At 36.9% G+C, this 23478-nt stretch overlaps 1 protein-coding gene across 2 annotated transcripts in view; it reads left to right on the top strand.

Annotated features, from left to right (window-relative positions):
* ttll7 (tubulin tyrosine ligase-like family, member 7) overlaps nt 1–21067 on the top strand; it is a 78010-nt gene extending 56943 nt beyond the window's left edge. Inside the window, exons 22-25 of one of the 2 annotated variants that reach the window (XR_007139965.1) lie at nt 1521–1717; nt 10811–10881; nt 18935–19048; nt 19312–21067. The gene's annotated coding sequence lies outside the window, so the exon portion shown is untranslated. Of the gene's footprint in view, nt 1–1520; nt 1718–2180; nt 5265–10810; nt 10882–18934; nt 19049–19311 lie in introns of those variants that run through there. The other variant, XR_007139966.1, reaches the window with a different exon arrangement.
* Nucleotides 21068–23478: the final 2411 nt, after the last annotated feature.

The raw sequence follows: 23478 nt of genomic DNA on the forward strand, positions 1-23478 counted from the left end.
GACAGACTCTATCACTCTCCCACCTTGATGTTGCATGCCAATGCACTTGAGGCTTACCTTTGCTGAATTTAGCTAATTAGAAGTGCTAGCTGTATTTCTAAGCTGTAATTCTGCATGGTTACCTTTGGATCAAGAATCATCTTGAGGGACGCTTAAGCAAATGGAAACAGATTGATCCATTGACAAAGTGCTCTAACTTTGCCCTCCAGTCTCCCATTCTTTATGCTGTCAAGATATCGTGAGACTTTAAGGACAGTTTCCTGATGTTGACTCACATGCAAGTATTGATCTAAAGATCACAAGTAGCTTGGGTGAGAGGACTTTCCCACCTCACACTGATTGGTTAACCTCCATAGGCTTGGTAAGAAGGAGTACACAATTATTTAAGTTGCAAAAACACTTCTGAACCTATTGAACGGAATTTTGCTTCACACTTTTTTTTTTTTGCTTCTCGTCTTCTAGGTTTCAGATTTAATTCATTTTAAATAAATTCCATTTATCCATTAAATATTTTGTTCGTTCTGATTGTAATTAATTTGATCAAAGCATACTACTTGCTCTGGAAAGTTTCTTGTCCGTAGCCGTGAGGAAACAAGATATTTATTTTGTTCATAAAGCTTTAATTTGTTTAGGTTTTTTTTTCATAGAGAAAACTCATTTTGTACTCATCATGTTAATGGAAATCAAGTCCAGATTCTTTTCACCTTGTTTTCAAAGCCACAGTATGCTGAGTGCAGTCATTTTCTGAATTGATGGTTACTCACAGGCATGCTTAATTCTGTTCAGCCCAACAGTGCACAATAAGGGCTGTCAGAGTGTTCTCTGTATTTCAGAAAATGTTGGATAGAATCATAAGATGAGCAACAGAAGGTCAGTGTGAACCATAAATAAACCGTATATAACCAGGGTTTAAACCTTTGCTCCGTTCCTAGACCTCACTCCCCTCTTTGTGAATATTTTCCTCATATCTGACATGCTAACGCAACTGTAAGGTCAAACATGTTCTAGCTAAATTAGCTCAGGTTTGAAGCTGTGAATCAGACAGAATTTTTTCTTCGAGAAGGAGCTCACATTTTTCAAGCTGTTGGTCAAAAATTATTTTAATGGGCTCTTATTTCAGAAAAAAAATCTTTAACAAATTAAAATTTCTGAATATGAACACTATTAGAAAAAAGTTTTTATGTTATTCCACTAGGGACCCTCATTAAGGTAATATGTGGATCCTTACAACAAAGGGTTTTAACCGGAGAAGTTAAGCCTTTAGGAAGTGTAAAAAAAATGTGGGTTTCCTCTGGGTTCTTTAGTTTCATCCTACCTCCCAGAAAGATGATTGTCCATGTGATAGATTGAAATGCCATCTAGAGTTTTTTCCTGCTTCATTTATAGTGTTCATTCTAGCCTCTGCATCCACTGTGACTCTGACCAGGCTAAAGCTGGTACTGAAAAAAAAGAAAAGAAACAAAACTTGGATAGTTTTCAATCAGTGAGACTTTCTCTTTTTATTCTTTCCATTTACATAGGCTCATGCATTCTTACTTGCCACTGCTACAACTGTCTTTGGACCTCGTGCCAATCAGTAAATCTGGCCAGCCTCCACTGGAAGTCAAAAATTAGGTTAAGCTCCGCTCAGAGTCAGAAGATTTGAAGCTTTTTGGGCTCTGGTTCAAGACTGCCAAGCAGAGGTTCTGGAAATCGGGAAGCCGATTAAGTTCAACAGGTGGGTCTGTGATCTCATTCCACTGCAGAGCAGAGGTCTATTGACCAGCAGGTACACATTCAGTGAGTTTTTTCCTGTCTAATGTATTCACAGCTTATTGAGTAAAAATCAACTCAGAACTTGGGTGTTCTGAATGTAATTTAATATTAATTCTAAATATGTCAAAGCTGTGCATGTCTTTTTTAGATTTTAGCAAATATAGTCAGCTCAGCATTCCCTTCTGTTTTTATAGCACAAGCTCTCATATAGCGTTAATCATGCCTCGTCCTTCTCTAGCTATGTAGCTTTGCATGACTCATGTAGACATTCTTACTCCGAGTAGGCAATATTACTGTTGCAGAACCAGAAATTTCTGATGACATGTGCAGTGCCGTGGTCTAGCATGCAATCAGTTTTTGGTAAATATAGCGGAGTGGTAATACAAATATAACCGTCTGTCATCTTTTACCATTTGATGAGTCAGAGGCAAAAGGAATTTAAAGGAATCACTCTGGAGATAGCTGCCTGCGGAGGATGAGGAGGATGTGATCACTCTACATGCCATCAGACCTCTTATTCACTTTCCACCTTCATTTGATCCAATGGGTTGGGACTAAAATATTGCGCAGGCTTATACCTTGGGAGGATTTTCAACCTTAATTCAATTTTTGATTCCAGTGAAGGACTCTGTTTAACAACAACCACAAAAAAAAAAAAAACGCTTGTTGTTTGCTGTATATTAGGTCAGAAGCTGAGATTTTTTTTTTTTTTTCCTTTTATCTAGCTTCATTTATCAAGCTGGATACGAACAGATTTATTTTATTCGGAAATTGTCCGCAGGTGCATTTACATAAGAAGTGTAGTATTCATGAAAATCCAGTTAGTATAAAATAAAAATAATGAAAAAAAAATTGTAACCAACTACAGCTTTTGAGTTTGTATGAGGAGACTCACTAACGTAAACGCTGACTGATAGGCTTCAAGATCAAATAATTGGCCTGGGGTACTGCAATTTTATATACAGATTACGTTGTCAAGTTTAAAAAGCTTATTTATTTAAATAGCAAACATTATGAAACAGTCATACTATGGCTTCAACTCATGTAATCCAGAAGAAATCTGTAAATGAAATAGAAATAAGACTTGCTATTCAATTAAGACAAAACAAATATAAAAGTAGGAAGAGTTACTTTGCGTCCTTGGTGGTGCATAGGCTGCAGTGACTGAGGTGTTACTGGATTTAGTGCATTCGTCTTTGAGGTTCTGCTTCACCGTTTTATTTTTCAGCTCTCTGTGACCTTTGGCTATTTGAGTTTGGTGGCACCTTTAATGTGTCCTGAACTCGCTTTGTGCCTTATACATGATGGCTAATGATCAGTATACATGTGCAAGTATGAAGAAAATTAGCTGGTAAGAATCTGGTGGGGATTTTTTGTTTCATGGCCTATGAAAACATATCCAAACAATTTTACTAAATGGCTGATAAATGGGGCTCGCTGTATCCAACCTCTTGCCTTGAAATAAAAGACACTCAGTGAAATCACTTGCTTGTTAACATTGTATTAACCTGGCTAATGTCAGGTTATTTGCCAGTCCATCGAGGATTTAATGAGATAAAATGGATTTGATCATGAAACAAGCAGAAAGTCACTTCCCTTTCCCCTTGTGATTTAGCCATAATACTGTGGCTGTATTTAAGTTCTGCAGAATTGCTTGATGCTGATGGATTTATGCTGAGAAGCGTTACGCCTGCTGGAGAGAACTTCCAAAACATGTTTTCATGTTTCCACAGGGGGACATTGCTCTTCCCCTGCAACCTTTCTTAATGTTCTCTTAACATTCTTAGAGCCTGTATTTCTTACAACACTGTCATTAGCGATATGAGATATGCAGTCCAAAGGCATTCTGTTGCTTTATGAGTGTGTTTTTTTGTTTTTTTTTTCCGTTTTGTTGTACGAGTCTCTCAAGGCAAAGTTCTGATGTAAATCTAAATATCTGGTGAACGTGTGGTGTTTTTTTTTGTGTGTGTTCTTTTAAATGCACTTATTAAATTAGTCAGAAAACTGTGTTCAGGGGAATATAATAGCATATACTTATTTTTATACATATAATTATATTTATTCTAATTCTAATTAGCAACTCCCGTGAAAGCTATTACAGCCTTTTTCTTTCGGTTCATTTCTTTTACACTATATGATGTTGACACGACTCCAAGATAGTCTTGTCTTTGATGCACGATGATCAGAGAGATCGTAATAAACACTGAAGCGCAAAACGCAAACCATTCTATAGTCGTTCAATATTAGCCTCAGTTTTCATGGAAAATCAACCACACGCTGGTACTGATACTTAAGAGATTTCACATCTCGATGAAAACGCAGCACACTCCGGATGAACTGGGTTGTGGTTGAGTTAAGAAAATTATTTTTAAGGCCTCTACCGATAGAACTGGTCTTATACTTCTTCAGAGTAAATCCCCTGCTCCTACTAGGCTCTGAAGTTTGAGTCTCTAGCCTGTGTTTGAGTAAAAATCTCAGGGGGAACTCCGTGTATAAAGAAGTCATAAATAATACTCTTATGATAAGAGTTCCTGAATGTGTTCAGTACGTGCTTGGGAGGGGGGAAAAAGAATGTACATGGTCAAGTGTTCAGTAGCTGCGACAGTCAGCCGAGACAGTCAGACAGGTGGCCTCCTACCCGCATAGCTCCAAAAAGATTCTGTCTCCATCCGAACACCCAGGCAGCTATCTTTTATATCCTCTTGTCTCCGTCTCTACGGTCAGATCGTCTGCCTTATCAATTAAGCCGACACCAGAGAGAGGTCATAAAAAAAGCCTTTCAGAAGAATCCGAACATGATCGAGTTTAAGATTTATACAAAGTGAGGCTCTAACAAATGCGTAAGTCATTTTGTATCAATATCAGTCCAGCTGTTTTTTTTTAATGATCACACCGTTAATTTTCAACATGAATGTGATGTTTTCTAGGCTACTGGTGTAAAGGTTAGTTGAGATTGAGCTGCAGTTTAGGGAGGATATCAGGCAGTTTGAGAAAGAAGCACGTTTTCTTTTGCAATCAAAGAGAAAAACAGCTCAAGAGACTCTTGGGTTGGTAAAAATAGCACGAGGTCTGATCAAGGCAACGAGAGAGGATTTTAAAATCCTGATTACAATAGCAGGAATGCCGACAGAGACCTGATGGAAATTCAGGAACACAGCTGCCCACATCTGTTTGGAGTTGACATATATTTAGGTTCACAATCATAAAGATTGTGCTAATTGCAGGATTCTTATTCACTGGTAGTTATGTTTACTTTTACACTTCTATACCTGTAAACTATAATATAATCCTCCTTGAGGATTCTTCCTCATGTCGACCCCTTACCAGTGTTAACTTTAAATCTATATCCAAGTACCTGTAAAGCTGCTTTTTGACAGTGTCAGTTGCTAAATCTGCTCTAAAAAATGGACTTGGTTTATTTCACAAATCCTGTACAAACTAATGTTCCATTCAAGCCTTGGTGTATATCCCACACATTCAGTGTGAAGTTAAATAAACCCTTTGATCCAGCTGTGCCTTTGACCAGATGTTCAGTTATCCAGGTCTTTGGACATTTTACAAAATTGACTCATATTCCCTTGACCCTAGTTGACTCGTTCTCAGCCTCCCACAAGTCCGGTAAAACAAACGGACCCCCGACCCGCACAGACAGGGTGTTTGGAGACACGCTCAGCCGTGTCCAACCGTGAGATGTCCTGCTGCGAGAACCACAGGGATGTGGACGGGTCACAGGCTCCTACACCCCACACAGAGACACGGAAAGATACAAAGCAAAGAAAAGAAAAATAATATGGTATGAGCGCAGAACAAAAATAGTAAGAGAATACACAGAGAACCTGAGAACATCCCAGCTGCACGTCCCATCCACCCCTACTCTACTCATTAAGCTTGGAGATTTGGCTTGTCTGTACAGGGATTGTTTTCACCAAACTGCTCAAGCCATTAACCGAGTGGCAGCTGATATGCTGTTTAATAAAAATGTTGGAGTCTCTTTTCCCATCCGGACATCAAAAGAAGTTTAAATGGCTTGATGTTGCACACAGCAGGGATGTTACTTTTGAGCAGTGGCTATAGCCTCTCAGGACACAGTGACAGGTGATGTCTAAAATCATCAGATACTAGTCAGCCACAAAAGTCAACATCCATGATGCACTGAAGGTTTCTAAAAACCTTGGTCTAGAAAGAAAAACACCCCTGAAGTTCAACTGAACATACACTGCTTTATTCTCTCCGAGGTTGAATCATGCTGCTACTGTTGGCACTGTTTACTTACAGCATGAAAAAGTGTTGCGCTATGAACACGAGCACAACACACTGCCCACGTTTTTGTTGCTAAGTAATTATTGTCCCAAACCAAACATCGCCTTCGAATTGTTCTTCGTTGACACTTAAAAGCAAACACGCTTTTCAACTTAACATTCGGTAACAAGGAGCAGGTTGTAATTACAAGCTCCCATATTTCTCTCATTTTTTTCTGATTGATATATCCCATCTGACAGCTTTTCCAACAGAATCGGGGCCTCGACTGCCAGAAACTCACAAAGTAAATGAGCTGAACACAGCTCTCATTATGTGTCCAGACTGCTCTGCTGTTACTCAGCTCCGCCGTGGAGGACAGATGGTCACAAACACTGGCCAGGCATTTCCTGGTCACCTGAGTGCTGAGGGCCAACTCCTCGTGTGCCCACTTCCTGATCGCATTTGCGGGTCCTGAGAAGGGTCACGATGGCCTGATGCGTGGAGGGAACCATACCGGGATATTTGTTATTCTGCTTAAGTCTTCTTTCAGGCCTGGAGGATAACAGGCCACCAACGTCTTTGAGATTTAAGAACTCCAGTTCACAAGATGACCATCTGATCTCTGGACATGAACTTGCAAGATTAAAGAAGGTCACTGAAACTTTCCAGTATGCTACATTTCTGATACAATCATGTATTGTATATAAACAATTTTTTTTTATTTAATCTTTAATTTGATCAAAAGTTGATAACAATGCAGTGCCGTTTGTAGCTTTTAGTAGGATTTCATTGTATATTTGATGCTAGAGGACAAACAGTGACATGCAGCAAACCACACCAAACATGGCTTTATTACTTCAGAGACAGGACCCTTCTGTTTTCCTTCTGAACCGCTGAGCAGAGATTACTCTGTTATGGGAATCGAGATAAGGTTTGAATTATGAAGGGAAATATTTACCCAGCCAGAGCAATATTACTCTCCCCCTTTTAGCTGTTCCCAACATTCACGAAAGTGAAGAGACAATAAAGTGAAGGAGTGGAAGATCTAACTTTATTAGTTGCCAGGAGTAATGAAGGCGAGTGAAGATCACTGACTCCGATAGGCCAGTATACAAACACTGACTTTAATGCACCTGGCCAATTTATTGCATTTTATTGCGTTTACCAGCATCTGAGATGAAACAGTGACATACTTTGGCTTCCGAGTGGGTATCACTGAAATGGGGATCCTTTTTTTTTTTTGCTGTAGATCTTAAGGGTCAAGCCCTCTGAACAGTAATGATCCATGAGGAAAGAGATTTTCTCTAGGATTATTGCTTGGAAAAATGTGCGTAGACCAGCGAGCCATTAGAAAAACTACAGAAATGCCTCCCAGCGATAGTGAACCGCTTCTCTTTCACTGTTGCTGCACAGCAAAATTACCTTGAGTTAATATAATACCTACAGTGTTAAACAGTTCTCCGAGGTACACTAGGCAATTATGCCCATCAGTGTACGCTGTAAGTGTTCATTTAAGCGGAATGATTTGAATAGCTGTGATCTGTAATGTGGTCCGTGGGTGTAAATATGATATTGTATTCATAAGACATGTAAGAACATAATTTATTTGTAACCAAATAATAATAATAATAATAATAATAATAATAATAATAATAATAATAATAATAATAATAATAATAATAGAGTATTCAATCAAATAATTTAAAATTCAAATAATTTACTGAGAATTCTTCTGCAGTTGATCTTACACTCAGGAGAAAGATTCATTATTTTTAATACTCAGTTAACATGCCTGATGTATAATAATAATAATAATAATAATAATAATAATAATAATAATAATAATAATTATTATTATTATTATTATTATTATTATTATTATTATTATTATTATTATTATTTTCAATCAAACCAACGATTCTAATAAAGACATCTTTCTCTGTAGCTCTTCCAGCAGTTGCTCTCACACTCAGGAGCAAGATTAATGGTTTTCCAAACATGATTAATGAGTGCGATTCGTGATGACAGACTCTAAATGACACGTTACAGGTGTGGGACTCATGCAGCCCCCTTCCGGCGTCTTCCTTTTAACAAAGACAGAAACAGCTGCTTCCGTGCACACCACCTTACCCCTTCAATCAGCTGTAAAGAGCCAGGACTTTTTGTAAGAGATTATCACAAGGCACAGGCTTAGACTGTGTTGATAAACATTTGCCAGGCTCACCGGCAAAGTTTTTGTCCGACGTGTTCTCCGTCAAATCCTACGGCTTACATAGCCCTTAGCGACCACAAGAGACCTCGGCAGAGCGAAAGAAATAGTTAAGCTGTCATCTACAGATTGGACAAGCAGTGGTGTGGAGGACATTTGGTGAGCAGTTGGCAGGATTCATGGGAAATATCAAAGAGCCTGAAAAACAACTGCAAATGGGTTTTATGTTACAAAGTATGAACTGACCCAAAATGACAGGAAACATCAATAGGGAGCTTGTGTTTCCAAAACATTTAATGAGAATCTTACAGTGTGCTCCTTGTGCAAACAGGTTTTGCTTGCTTCTGTCAATTCCTGGGAAGCAAATGAAAAATCTCTATTGCTGCAGGGAGGGTATTATACAATGTCCAAATTTTGGAATGTGGTGCAGAAACGTTAATAAGGATAAGTAGCCTTTAGGCATGAATGTAGCCACTTTATAGCCAGGACTCACTGGGACAGCTATTGAAAAACAACGATGGTGGAACGAATTCTCAAATTAATCTTCGCATTATGGTGGAATGGCACAGCAATTTATAAGGGCCCACAAAAGTCATTACAGAAGCAAACATCAGTCTTCATTTGTTGCAGCAGCATTATCAGTTTAATTAATTCAGGATTAGGCTTTTCTGCAAGCTCGGATGGTGAAAAATTCCGTAGTTATTTACCATGGACGGGCCAAGCAAGACATCTTAGCATGCCTTTGAGTTTGCTAAAAAGAATAGCAGCAAATGGCTAAAACCCCCATTGTGTATTGAGGCTCCCCTTTACCTCCCAATTCACCACCTATTGCTCCTCTCCAAGAAATGAAAGAGCAAAGAAAAGAGAATGCAAGCACAAATCATTCTGCTCTGTAAATGGACTTGACAACCTCCGATATTGCCTCACCTCCCCCAAAAGAGCTCAGTTCTCGCTGCAATTTTAAAAGGCAGGGATAGTTGCACAACCCGAGACTGCTTTCACTCATTGAAACGACTGGCTTTGGCGAGATCGCACCCAGTGACAGGTGAAAGTGGACTGGGGCAGGTTTTTGAAGATGCACCTTTCTTCCTCCCTGCTAAAAAACAGAGGTAAACAAGAACTTTTTTTTCTTTGCCATCAGAGAATTTGAATGAGCTGACGATCGCGATGAATTCAGAACAACTCACATTAGCCAACAGGACGTCACAAGAAATGAAAGTAAATGGAAAAAGGTCCTGAAAAGAAGAGAGGAATGTTTGCCTATAGAGGGGCTAAAAAGTGCAGAAAGAAAGGTTCGGTACAGTGGCAGGGAATTTGAATGAGATGGGCATTGCAGCCGTATAAAAAGTAGGACGACACATCGAGAAACGAAATGGCGCCACAAGAAACAAAAATGGCAAAAAGGGAAAAAAGCTGTCCTAGGAGGTAGTAAAGAGGGGAAGAAATGAGATTTGGGGCACTCCCAGGGAATTGAATTCAGGCGGCTGTTCCAATCATATGAAAAGCAGGGCAACTCGTTTTGGCAAACAGAACAACACAAGAAACAAACAAATGAAGAAAAAAAAAGGTGTAAAAAGGTTGGCCTAGGAATAACTAAAAAGGGTAAGAAGAGATTTAGTGCAGTGCCAGAGAATTTGAATGAGAAGGCCATTCTGATCAGCTACAAAGCAGGGCAATTTATATCAGCAAAGAGAACAACACAATGAGGTATAAAAATAGCAAAAAGGGAAGAAAAGTGCACGAAGGGTGCCGAGGACGGACTAAAAAGGGTACCAAGAGTGATCTAGTCCGATGCCGTGTAATTCGAATGAGCCTTTTCAAACAAAGGGGAACTCATATTTCGGCCAAGAAAACAACAAAAAGAAAAGAAAGAAAGGGCAAAAAAGGGCATAAATTGGAGCAACGTTGGCCAAGGAATAAGTAAAAAGGGTACGACGAGAGAGAGATTTAGCACAGTGCCAATGATGCTTTTTACTGATTTACAAAGCAGGTAAGTTCATGTCAGCAAAAAAAAAAAAAAAAATCACAAGAAACAAAGCGATAACATTGCACTTCACTCGCTTACTGCTGCAAAGCAAGCTCTGCAAAATAAAACAAACAAAAATAAAAAATAAAAGAGGGAAATCAGAACAGATCGAGGCAGAACGAGGACCCTGTGGACTGTTAAATCTGGCTGAAGCAGAGTGTGTCCTGTGTAGCTCTGTGTACTTTTCTAATCGGACAGCAGGACCGAGCCTGTGTTATGATGTAGTACTGGGCTAAACCAGATGGTGGTGGTCTCCGCTCTCACTCCATAAATCACCCACTCATCTGTCCTCTCTTGTGTTATTCATTAAAGCGGCCCAGAATAATAAGTCCCTAAGAAACAGGGAACACGTGATGAAGTTAATAATGTATATATATTTTATCCCCTCCCTTTCACTTTCCTAGTCTCCCTACATGTCCTCCAAAAGCTGGAGCCCTCCCAGTCGTGCTCCCATGCACGCACACACATACACAAACACACACACACACAAACGAACACACCCTTGCCATGAGTGAGGTAATCACGTTTGACATATTTCTGTTTTGCTCTACTTTGTAACACAAAATGTGAATTATTTTCAGTCAGATCGGACAGCTCCTCACGTACCGGCCATCAAGCTGCAGGACCATTACACTATTTAATGTGATGACAGGTATGTAGTTACTCCTGCAACTAGAATTTTTATTTCATAAATCTAACCATTTTGGCAAAACACTAAAGTTCCCTGTCAGACACACATACTAACATATCCAAGCCTGTTTAAAAATCCGCAAGTGCAAAGCTCTCTGTTTGCCTGGGCTGGTCTTTTTTTTTTTTTGTTCAAACCGCTCTGCATGGCAGTCAAGGATTTTTCTGCGGAGTGTCTTTGACAAGGGAAAACATATAGTTTGAGCTTATGCAGATGTCTAAATCACATACATACACACTCACAGACTTTTGAACCATTTTGCAAACACCAAGAATGAGAAAGGTATAAAAACAGAAAAAGAAGGGGGAAAAAAGGGTTTAGTCTGTCTTTTTTCACTAATTTATTTTCCATTTGAGCTAAAGAAAGATGTACCATTTATTAGTTTTTTATTTACATTTTGTTCTTCTTTAATGGATCCAAGCTTTCATCTCCTCATGCGGTCTCATTGGATGAAATGTAGATTTCAATTGCAGATCAAATTCACATGCGTATTTTCTTCATGTCGCAACTGACAGACAAAAGACAATCACCTCCTGAAAAGCACAGAAAGCATTGTGTCTTCGTGGAGGCTATGTAAAACACTTCAGTCCATGTGCGCACTGTGTATGTGGTGGCTTTGAATGAATATTATTTGACCAGAAAATGTTTTTAAAAAAAAAAGAAAAAAATACATGAGAAAATTTTGTTTGTTTAACAATTTAACAAGGTGACGGTTTAATTTTTTTTTAGCTGTATTATGTTTTCTTGCGTCTCTTTGTGTGTGTGTGTGAGTGTGTGTGTTTGTGTGTGTGTGTGTGTGTGTGTGTGTGTGTGTGTGTATGTGTGTGTTGAGTCGCAGCTGTCTGGCTGATCAATTGGTGTAGACTTTGTGTTATAGCACTTCTATCAAAGTCAGCTCTTTTAACAGCATTCTGCTTGGATTGTATTCTTTCTTCCCTTTAGATGCTGTGAATATAAAAGTGTGCACAAAGGCACGCATTAAGTAACGCCCTAAGTTTCTCTGTGCTGCTCAGCACACGTTGTGCCTCGGACTCAGCGTTGTTCGCTGCTTTCCCATAAGCTGCAAATAGAAATTCTCGTGTGGTTTGTTTCACAAGGAATATTATTTCACATGAATGTGGTTTGAGACCACAGATATTTCTGTCATTTGGTAGCAAGCATTTGGCCTGTGATGCCTAAAAAAAAGGGCATTATTAATTGATTAAGTTTTTATTCCGTAGATAGCCAACTGTCACCTTGCAGACTAATGACACTATATTGGCCTAGATAAAACTTCCCGCTGAGTTCATTGTGTTTCACGAGTTTAAAAAGTTCACTGTTAATATAATTACTTGATGATTACCATATAAAATCAATTATTTATATATTATAATAATATCATATATAATATAATAGATTATAATATATAATATAATTTATTTATATATATATATATATATATATATATATATATATATATATATATATATATATATATATATATATATATATATAATTCAAATATTTTGTCTATATTCACTATGGAAATGTAATAATTAGGATGTAGACATGCACTGTAAGCTGATATACTGCTCGTTCATACACCTATTATAAATAGAAATGTAAAATGCTTAGACACACATTTATATTCAAGTGCATTTGACTCCCTGCACTACACGCACATGTACATCTATGCTGACATAGCCTTTATGTGTTATGATAATGCTGCTTTCTCTAGACAAAACAGATATACTATTCTGGGTGTTTTTATAAATTACACGGACTGTTTGTTGGCTCGTTTCTGAAGCTTCTGTGGAAACACTCCAATCTTAACATTTTAACACTGATTAGCTATTTTTGTTCTGGTGTGATCAAGTGAATTTCTCTTCTTTTTTTCACCTCTGAAATGCACATTTTCTTCAAATAATGAGAAATGCCTTCAACTGAAATTTGTCTGGTTTGGGAAATGAAAGTAATATGTTATATTTTGAACAAACTGACGGGATTTTTAGAGTTAGAGAGCCATAAAAAAGCGTTGTTCCATTTTCAATTAGATGCATTCACTACCCAATTTTCAGCTCCATAATGAGCATATTTCAACAGAACGTCACATTTTATTATTTATTCCAACAAGTAAAATGGCAGAGAGACTGAAATATTAGGTTATCAGTTCTAGATTTGTCTATTATTAAAATGTATCAAAAATTGAGTGAACAGAGTGAGTCAGCCTTGAATTTTCTGTTCAAATATTTATAATAGCCAATAGTAAGAGCCAGAGAGACAGAACAGCAAAAGCAACATTTTAGGGGACAACTATAAATTTTGCCAAAGTGAGAAGGTTACATTTGGGAGCTGTAGAGTGGTGACAATGCTTCTTAATTATTCAACACCAGCCTTCGAGTTTGCTTGGCAGCTGTGCAAGACCATCTCTATCCAAGGAAAGTGATGCTTATTTTAAGGAAACAATTCACAGTGATTTCTTAAATGAATCTGCTCAATGCTGGCGAATTGAAATATGGCATGCATCTATAATGAGCCTAAAATCCTGTGCGTGCAAAACATATAGCTTCTCTTTCTACACAACTGCACAATCGTTCATGCAAATTGACACACTCCAGAATGCTGGAAGAAGCTCAGAAAAATAGACACGAAAGTGTTGATTAAGCTGTTTTTATAAGTTAAAGTTGATAAACTAACAAAGGAATTGTCAAGTTACCAACACAAATAAAAGAACTAATAATAATAATAATAATAATAATAACAATAATAATAATAACTACTGTTATTATTATTATTGTTATTGTTATTATTATTATTATTATTATTATTATTATTATTATTATTATTATTATTGTTAATGGTAATGCATGTTATATTCAATCACTGAGCACTTTATTAACACATGTACACCCACACTTTCAAACAATTAGCATGTGGCAGTAAAACAGTGCAGAACTTCATACAGATTCGGAGCAGCAGCTTTAACTAATGTTCACACCAACCAATCAGATTGGAGAAAAAATTGGATCTCAGTGACCATGGCATAGTGCCAGATTTTTATATTATAACTGCTGATCACCTGAAATTATGGATTTCTCTAGAGTTTCCTCAAAATGGTGCAATGAAGCAAAAACCTCCAGATGACAGAAAGGCTACAGTAACTCAGATAACCACTCTGTACAATTCTAGTGAGCAGAAAAGCATCTCAGAATGCACAATACATCAAACCTTGAGCCACCACAGCAGAAGACCTCAGGTTCCACTTTGCATATGCCAGAACAGAAAGCTGGGGCTGCTGTGGGCAGACTCACCAAAGTTAGACAACTGACTGTAAAGACTGTAAATTTATGTAGCCTGGTCTGGTGAATCGTGATTTCTGCTGAAGAACACAGATGGCAGGGTCAGAATTTAGTCCCAATAGCGTGAATCCAAATTGCCTTGTGTAAATAGTCCAGGCTGGTGGAGGTGATGGAGGTGGTGTAGGAGTGTGAGGAAGGTTTTCTTGGCACATCATGGGCATGTTAGTATAAATTAATCATGGCTTAAATGCCTTAGTTTGTTTGAGTATTGCTGCTGACCATGTGCATCCCTCCATGTCCACAGTTTATCTGTCTTCTAATAGCCACTTCCAGCACAATAACACCATGTCACAAAGCAAAAGTAGTGTCAAACTGGTTTCATGAACATGACAAAGATTTCAATATGCTTCAGAGTCCTTCACAGTCAACAGATCTGAATCCAATAGAAAACATTTGGGATGTGGTAGAATGGGAGATTTTCGTCATGAAAGTGCACCTGAAAAATCTGCAGCAATTGTGTGATGCAATCATGTCAACATGGACCAGAATCTCAAAGGAATGTTTCCAAATTTTTTTGGAAACATGCCATAAATAATTGAGGCTGTTTTCAGAGCAAAGGGAAACCTTTATTTAGTATAGTGTAATTATAATGTAATATTGAACTATTGTTAATTAATTTGGTACTTTAAAATTATTATTAGACCAAGCAATATTATCCATAAGTCACAATTTTTTAAGTAATTAAAAATAAAATATGAAATTTAATAAATATTAAATGAAATAAAATGTAAAATAAATATTCATAGTTGTAGCATAATAGTAATACAAGAAATACAGTGGGAGTTTTAAGATAGTAAGTATCGAAACTTTATTATTATTATTATTATTATTATTATTATTATTATTATTATTATTGGTATTATTATTGGTGTATATAGATTTGTGCAGGGTGTATATAGATGTGTATAGGGTGTATATAGATGTGTAGAGGGTGTATATAGATTTGTGCAGGGTGTATATAGATGTGTGCAGGGTGTATATAGATGTGTAGAGGGTGTATATAGATTTGTGCAGGGTGTATATAGATGTGTAGAGGGTGTATATAGATGTGTAGAGGGTGTATATAGATTTGTGTAGAGGGTGTATATAGATTTGTGTAGAGGGTGTATATAGATTTGTGCATGGTGTATATAGATTTGTGCAGGGTGTATATAGATGTGTACAGGGTGTATATAGATGGGATGTGGTGTATATAGGGTGTATACAGGGTGTATATAGATTTGTGTAGGGTGTATATAGATGTGTGTAGGGTGTATATAGATTTGTGCAGGGTGTATATAGATGTGTGTAGGGTGTATATAGATTTTTACGGTGTGTATATAGATTTATACAGGGTGTATATAGATTTATACAGGGTTAATATAGATTTATACAGGGTGTATATAGATTTATACAGGGTTTATATAGATTTATACAGGGTGTATATAGATTTATACAGGGTGTATATAGATTTATACAGGTGTATATAGATTTATACAGGGTGTATATAGATTTATACAGGTGTATATAGATTTTTACGGGGTGTATATAGATTTATACAGGGTGTATATAGATTTATACAGGTTTATATAGATTTATACAGGGTGTATATAGATTTATACAGGGTGTATATAGATTTTTACGGGGTGTATATAGATTTATACAGGGTGTATATAGATTTATACAGGTGTATATAGATTTATACAGGTGTATATAGATTTTTACAAGGTGTATATAGATTTATACAGGGTGTATATAGATTTATACAGGTGTATATAGATTTGTTGTTTTTGTGAAGAAGCCCAGAACCGCTAGATGACATTGGCGAGGTGAAAGTGCAGGATTTCGTGGTGCCATTTTGCTGCTGTAATGTTAGAAACTCCCACATGAAAGTATCAGTTGGCCGCAGCTCTTTCTTCCCACTGCTGCATATTTGCAAGTGATGAAATGGAAAGACGAATTCAAAGGGAAACCTGAGGTGTTCAAAGGAGAAGTCCCGTGACTTGCATTTTTTCACTACTGCACTAACTGACATGTAGCTCACGTGTTTGTGTTTCTGGAATCCCAGTGATTAAGAATCGATGACAGTCCGGATGAAGTTTACCGTCACTGCATGAGGCCTGCCGCAGCAAACTTCCTCGCGTGTCTAAATGCGCGCACGCACACACATTCGACCCTGTCTGCCTGGCAACGAACGCGCATCGTTTCTGCGGTTATACCAAAAAAGGCAGTCTTTCATATAGGAAGGGTAAAAATATTTCAAATAAATTTTACTTTAGAGGCTCCTAAAAACTCGGATATCATTCTGTGACAGGCCTCATGTCCCTCCTGTGTGAGTACTTTTTTTTATTACACCAGTATATACGGGCGAAAGTGCACCGGGAGTCATACAACGATAACACCATTGTGGTCTGATTGGATGGCGAATCAGCATAACCTCTATCCCGCGGCCAATCAGCGGGCGCGAAGTTTTGACGTGCAACTTCCGCTTTTCCTCGGGCCAGCCTGAGGCGGCTCATTAAGGAGGGAATTCGAGGCCCAGTAGGCAGCAACGCTTGGCAATAGCATGTAAGCCTACAGTAAAATAACTAAAAACTCATCACTTTCTCCCCCCAAATCATCATGTCCTTGAATGAATCACTAAGTCAAGTGCATGACACAGACGGAAAGAAAGGCTACAGCCTTTAGGTGTCACTCTACTTTCAAGAATAAAGTCCCTGAATGCACCCAGAAAACAAAATGGTGCCTTGTTTTAACATTGGGACAAGAAAGTGGGTGGCTAAACATTTCCAGATGGTTTCTGTTGTGGCCATACATATTTCTGTACAAGGCAGTAAACATGGCTTTTCACAAAGGCTTGTTTTGGCAGAAACTGTGGGTGAAAGTTTCAAGAGATGTTTAGGTTTTTATTTTATAAGTATATAATTGTAATATAACATCAAATCCCAATAATATTCAATACACAATGATCCTTTCTTGTCTCCTTTTCCAGTTTTTGGCTTTGTGGCTCTTGCACAAAGAAAATCCCTTATGTTACACAGTGCGGATAAATAAAACTGTATTTGTGTGGCATTCCAATGCAAAAGCCAAAAGAAAGAAAAAAAACAAACCTTTAAATAAATCTATATGTTTATAAAAGCTTTTACAGCTTTAATAGCACATTTCTCTGTAAGACTGATAAGAAAACCCTGTAAGAAATTGATAAGAAAACCCGGTTTTGTGTCGATTGTTTAGAATAATGAAACTAGATTTGATTTCTAATTTTAAATGTTATTCTGTTGTAATCTCTAAAATATATAAACATCATTAGTGCACACCCCTTATTTGAACTTAGGAAACATTAAGTTAAATGACATGGCATAGAACAATTTATTTAATATAAAATATGAAAAACTTGATGACGTGATAAAAATATATATTTCATATTAAAACATATTTTTCAAAGGTGTTTTTTTTTTACACTATGCCAAAAACACTTTCCTACTCACATTCTTATAATAAAGTGGGCACTGCTGGCTCAGTGATTAAGATTCTGAACCAGTAGATGAGAGATAGTGAGAGATGGTGAGTTCAAATTCTGGTGACCCCCTGATGAGCCCATAAGGAAAGCCTTTAACCCTCAACTACCTGGCTTGTTTTCACTCGCAATTTTGTATTAGAGGCAAATAAATGAGTAATGAAAATTTTACTGCTTCAATTTTTCTATTTTATTCTAGTCATGATGCTAGCCATTAAAATAAAATTTCACATGCTAGTTGACTAATATTACAATAATTTTATGAAATATAAACCACAGGCAAAAAAAAATAAATACTGAATTTTGACACATTAAATGACATAAACTATATATATATATATATATACACACAAGACATATAGTGACCTACACACACACACACACACACACACACACACACACACACACACACACACACACACATACTGTATACAGTGTATATATATAAAGACATACATGCATTTGCTAACAAGATGATCTGATTACTGAGAGCATTTTTGAGCCGTGAATTCTGTTCAAAAAAATTAAATATGGTACTACATTTTTATATATGTTAAAACAGTGTGTTATTTATGAAAGCATATAAATACTAACCAAATGCATATGCTTCTAACTGAATTATTTAATTTTTCACGCAAAAAAGAATTTAAGAATTATTTAATTGGTAATTTAATGGCTGTCTCATTTAATTATTTTCTCAGACTGCCTAAAATGCATCTCTGATCTCTCTTTGGGTTTAGCAAGTGTTTTTTTAAGTTGTTGTTTTTTCTGCAATGTATTAAAGGCTTAATGCTTTATTTTATAGACTGTATATGAGAGGCAGAGGAATTAATACAAATGACAGTGAGTTTCTAAACAAAAAAAATGCTGAAACAACACAGGAATAATGCCATCCTAATGCAATATGCAAGTTATTGTTGAACAGAGTGTACGTATTGCACTAAAACTTGACGGCATGCGATGGCTGAATTTAAATAGTGTTACCTTCTATAATATATATGCACATTTACATATATAAAGCAATATAGCAACACAATAGTGCTGGTTTATCTCCAGCAATTGCTTATTAAATGGATGCAGTAACAGCAGGCGTTTCATTTTCTTTCTGAATGTAGCTGTAAAAAAAAAAAAAGAACTGCATGTGTCGTCTCCAGAGGTTTGCTGTTTTCAGTTTTTTTTCCAGTGTTGGATTGCTTTTGTCTAAGGATGCTATATGCAGATAGTGGTTTCAAAGTCTAGCTGCTCAAATGCCATCATTCTTGCTAGAAGTCAAGAAGGTTACAGTGCTACTTATTAGGTGAGTATGTTTTATTTTAGTATTTATTTATTTTATTTTTTTGGTTTTGGAATTCACTACAAAGCCTAACTCAGGCTCCTGGAAGATGCAGGAAGATGCATGAAAAATAAAATATAGTCAGAGCCAGAGAATAATCTCTCATACTCGCTCTTTTCTCCTGTCTCTCACCCTCCCTCTCTTGATCATTCACTTCTCACTTTTCTCTGGTGCCCTCCTTCTCGCCTCTGTGTGTCTGTTTGTCCATCTGCCTGTTTCTCTCTCAGGATTGGAAGACAAGACAATCATATGAATATGAATCATGTGCAGCAACTCCCAACATCATGGCTGGGATATCTACTATTATACCCCACAGACATGCTTGGAAGAAGTAATTAAAGCAATCTTTCTCCTCCCTCTCATATTCTTCTAAAGCCATCAGACACACATTTCAAGAACATAAAGTATGTAGGGCAACTCACTGTTGGCTTGTGTATATGAGAGAGAGAGAGAGAGAGAGAGAGAGAGAGAGAGAGAGAGAGAGAGACTGTGTGCATTGTAGAGGGCAGGGAAGCAAGTTTGTGAACGTCTTTATGTGGTGCACTGAAGATAGGAGGTCAATACAGCTCACCTAGATCGTGGGTTGGGACTTAAAGCAAGTGGAACAGGGAAGGAGAGGGAGACAAAGAGTGAGCAAGTGAGAGTGAGAGAGGTACAGAGATGAAAAGAGTGTTGGATTTCAAATCCAGAGCTTAGACATCAGTGGGGCAGGACGACCTTGAGCTGGTCTCACAGCCATCTGCCACCTTCGTCTCGCTTGTCAACACACCTTGACTGCTGCAACGATGGCACATTTCCTGAGACAAGAAAGCCAACATGAGAAAGCTAAGCCTGAGGGTCAGCACTGAAAGAGCAGGCCTAAAATCAAGGTCTGAACTTTGCCTGGGCCAGATTCATACTGCTATACTGTTTCAAATGACACCTTTGATCTGATGCCAGCTATCATCTGAATCTTACATAACACTGACAGTAAGTTGAATGATATGATGTTATATGTTGCTATGTGGTATGAATGAAGTGAGGAATATATGGTATTCAGAGATTTTTTTCAAAATTGCCAAAGATTTGGACCAAGACGGATCATGTGACTTCATCACAACACTTATTCAGCCAAACCCCTTTTTAATTCATGTGTGTCGGACATGTGTACAGTGATCATAGAAAGTAATTACATTTGTGTCGTCACTGTTAAGAGCTTAAAAGAAGAATCCTGTGCTTGCAATTTGACAAATTCAAATAGTTTTCTGAAAAAAGTTGCATCGCAAATTTTGAAAAAATGGGCTGCAAAGTCAAGCATTTGCCCCAACAATCACAATGTGGATTAGCTCACGACAGCTTTCACTATCTAGCTAACCAGCCGGATTTGTGTTACAATGGAAAAGACTTTGTAACACAGGAATGCATTGGCACTGTTTATCTTAAAGGCAGGTGCACATGGATGACACATTTTATATTTAGATTTCTAACTTTTGGAGAACTTCTGTGTTCCTTTGGAGTTTTTTCTGAAATATCCAGATTCACAGGAAAATAAGTTCTTCACTGAAAATTGACTACATTTACAGTTATCACACTACACTACGCAAAGAAAAAAGGAAACAAACAAGGAAAGAAAACCTGGACCCTAATTAAATATAAAGACATCATTGTAGGTTTACCTGCTAAATCCATGTGTCATTAATAGAGCACTAATTAAGATTGTTGTTGGGTTCAAAGATGGTTCAGTTTATCCCTTAAATATGAACCATTATGTCTTTGGTTGGACACCATTTTAATTTACAATAGGCAATTTGTACTTTTATTTAATCTTTTAGATCACAAGGGATTAAACTGTGCTAAAACATAAAGACATTCAGGTCTTCAAAAAATGTTTAACACAGTGTAACTCATGCAGCTTTTTTTTGTTGGTCTAACTAAGAATTAAACTCGGATTTAGGAGGTGGGGAAGCCCTACTTCCTCCAGTGGGAATAAATGCAAGAATACTACTACTGTTCAATTTATGTGTTATTGCAGTTCTCATTAACATCTACTCATGGAAATGTGACTAAAACTGGTTTACAAGATATCTTTTACTACCTTAAAGGCTTAATTTAAGTAACTACAATTAGTTGGCCTGACTTCAGGTTTTGAATTTCTTTCGTTTTGGCAGTAAAATAATAGTCAAACTCTCTACTGGTTCTTTTCTGGTAAAGTTCCATGACATTTTAAATATGACAAATAGCAAGATTTTGCCTTAATGATTAATCATAGCATTTACATTATACAATGAAATGAAATGAAATCTCTAAAGAAGTGTAGGGCTGTATCACAGCATCATTATCATTACCACCATTATGTCATGCTATAATTTACATTTCCTTAAAATCATACTAGAGCTCATCTCTACTTGCCATACACATAAAATAAAAGTGCTCATGCACAGGGCTTAAACTGGTGAAGGGTGTTCTGTGGCTCCTCAAGGGAGTGAAACTCCCCTGACCCAAACACCCTAATTTTACCCTGGTGCCTCTTTTGATAAAGCTAAACTGTCTAAAATGACCCAAAAAACCCATATAATTGTAGTTATTTTACCTCTTCATGGAATTCATTGGTGTTTTCTTACACACAGGTGACTGTTGGTTGAATATGACTCATTAACTCAGAAGCACAAATGGATCATTTACACTCTTAGGTTATTATTCATGTAATCAATGTGTTAGCTAAACACTAGTGAACTGAAGAAATGGTGTAAAATGGAGAAAATGTGTGCAATTAAACATAGACATGTTAATCATGTATTACATCAGTTCACCAAATGTGTTTTTGTAACTTGGTATATTCTGCTGAAAATGGGACTTCGAAGTATGTTGGCTAAGACTGTAACAAAATTACTACAGTATACTAATATACATGGAGAAACTGTAGCTAGCTAAATTATATAGAAAGATTGCCACTTGCCAAATGAGCTTGCTACAGACTACACAAAATATGTTACCTCAACAATTCAGATCCTGTACTAGTTCTTTTGTTTTTCATTGAAGCCAACTAAAACAATAGATTCAGTAGATCTAGTAGTATGTTGTTACAGTACACTGATGGAACTGGTTTGTGACTGGTTTGTATTTGTTGTTCATGCTTTTAATGTTTTTTTTGTGTGTAATTGGAATTCTGTTTATATATTTTTATGGATTGAAATTCACCATTATATACAGAACTCTTAACTCAGTTTTATTTATATAGCACTCTTAAAAACAACAGAGGTGACCAAAGACAAGCACTATTAATGTGTTACACTCCACACATGAACGACATTATAAACTACATATACAAAGTGCAATCAATATCAGAGAAAATATCTCCAGTACTCAAGGTTCCGCCAAAACAAAAGTCAAAGTACAAAGATCTGTTTTCAGCGGAGGCTTATAAATCTCCATTGATGAGGCCAAGCAAACACAAAGGGGGAGATTATTCCATTATTATTGCTGATTGCTTATGCTGAGGGTCAGTCAACATCATTTGATTTTTGATCCTCAGAGAAGAAAATGAAGTATAAACTCTTGATCATAAATTGTAGAAATATCTTAATCTCTTGGTCTGTGCATCTCTCTATTTAGATACTATATTAATACTGTATCATGATAATATTTATCTTACTTTATATTTGATCACACACTTTTGTTTGGCCCTGCCACATTTCTGTGCAGCAATTTTGATAGCCACAGCTTCATCAAGCCAAATTTAATCACTATAAAATTATATTCAAACCCTCAGCATCTGCACTCTTTTTGGTACCCAAGCATTTAAGGAAAATTACTTGAAAATTTCATTAAACCTGTTGAGTTTTCCCAAAGGTTCCATGTCTGAGTTGGAGTTTTTTTTTTTCTTCTATCATAATCTGCTAATTATGTCCAGGTCTGCAGAAATATGTGCAAAGCCCCTTCTAGACTTTGCATTTCAAAAAAGAGATAAGAACTAAGGGATCAGGCGGCTCATTAGAAGTCTAATCCTCCAAATGAAGTCTCCTGACAGCTTTGGGTGAGCACCTCTACCAATAAATTGGAACAGCCAGACTAGCATGTACATTGTTGAGCTAGTAAGGGTGCCAATAAATATATATTACCTGCAATATGTCCCAAGCAAAAGAACCAGTTATTGAGCCCAAAGTATTAGTCTAATGTAAGTTCCAATAAACAACATCATCTTGAAAGGTATGATGTTAAGTCAGGATTTTACAGAAAACTAATATGCAACATAATAATAGGACAATTATGTTACTTTAACTTCTGTTCTCTGGGATTTGAAACGAATCTTTAACTAAAGCTAAAATCTGAAATATTTTCTCTGATTTAATTGTGTAACCATTTTAGGTGAATTGAGCAGACACTGTAGTATAGATTATAAAAGAAGTGCTACAGAG

This window comes from Tachysurus fulvidraco, chromosome 2, assembly GCF_022655615.1.
Source record: "Tachysurus fulvidraco isolate hzauxx_2018 chromosome 2, HZAU_PFXX_2.0, whole genome shotgun sequence".
Taxonomy (NCBI): domain Eukaryota; kingdom Metazoa; phylum Chordata; class Actinopteri; order Siluriformes; family Bagridae; genus Tachysurus; species Tachysurus fulvidraco.